Genomic DNA, 1,248 nt, shown 5'->3' on the forward strand with positions numbered 1-1,248 from the left:
AGCTGACATTCTCAACCCCCAAGCGTGATGGGGCAGGTGGCAGCCTCTTCTGCAGCCATGCCACTTGTTCTTAATTGGCTAACAGAGACCTGGTGCTCCATCTGTTTTCAGAAAATGTCTGAGGATGAAAAGGCTTGAAAATGAAAGTGAAGGAGGTTTTGGGTTTGCATTTATTCACCCTTTCTTAGATCCTGGACAAGCCCCCAGATATGATGCAGGATTTTTCTTGGCCACTTTGCTAATAGGGAACCTCCACAGCCAGCGATGACCCCCCACCCAGCCTGGGTCTTGCTCAAGCTCCAAGCCTGCTGCTGGAGGTACCCTGTGCATTTAGCCCACCTGTGATATAGCTTGTACCTACGTTGGGCAGTCCCTGAGCTCTTGTTCTGTGTCCAAAAAGAATAAGGATGCACTGATAATTGAAGGGTGAGGATGGGTTGAAAATAACTTTATTGAGCAACAAAGCAGCTCTCAGCAGAGAGGGCACATGGGAGTGGTCCCCCACCCCCACAGTCTGGTGGTTTCTCTCTCAGTGTGGCTGACTCCAGGGCTTTTTATGGGCTCAGAATAGGAGAGTGCATGCTGATTGGTTTGTGAATGTGCAAAAAGGTTAAAATGAAGGCACCACACAAAGGTGGGCACAACTGTGTTATAAAAAAACAATTAGGGAAAGGTAGGTATACATAAAATAGGTGAAAGGTGGGGATCAGTCAGAGGAATGCATGCCTAATGGGAAGACAGGTTCTCAATCCAGTCCAGGGATTTACCTGGGACTGTCTTTGGCTTGACGGTGGGGTCTCACCAGGGACCCACCCCATCTGCCTAGGCATTTGTCTGCTTCTTACCACTATCAAAACCACTTCTGATACCAATTACTCTTCCAGTGATTATTGTGTAATAAATTATCTCAAACAATGATAAACAACAACAATTTGATTATGCTATCAGATTCTAGGGGATCAGGAATTATGAAATGACACAGCAGCAAAGACTTATTTTTGCTCCATGATGTATGGGTCCTCAGCTGGATAGACTTGGAATCTAAGAGTTTCTCATTTGCTGGAGAATGGAATAATATGGAGGCACATCCAATCACATGTTGGTTCCTGGATTGGAAGAACTCAAAACCTAGGACTGCCAATCAGACCACAGACATGCAGATGAACTCTCCAGGTGGCTTGGCTTTCTTAGCCATATGGAAGCGGCATTGATTTTTTTTGGTGGGTGGGGTGGGGAAGGGTCTGACTC

Source organism: Theropithecus gelada, chromosome X (genome assembly GCF_003255815.1).
Source record: "Theropithecus gelada isolate Dixy chromosome X, Tgel_1.0, whole genome shotgun sequence".
Classification (NCBI taxonomy): domain Eukaryota; kingdom Metazoa; phylum Chordata; class Mammalia; order Primates; family Cercopithecidae; genus Theropithecus; species Theropithecus gelada.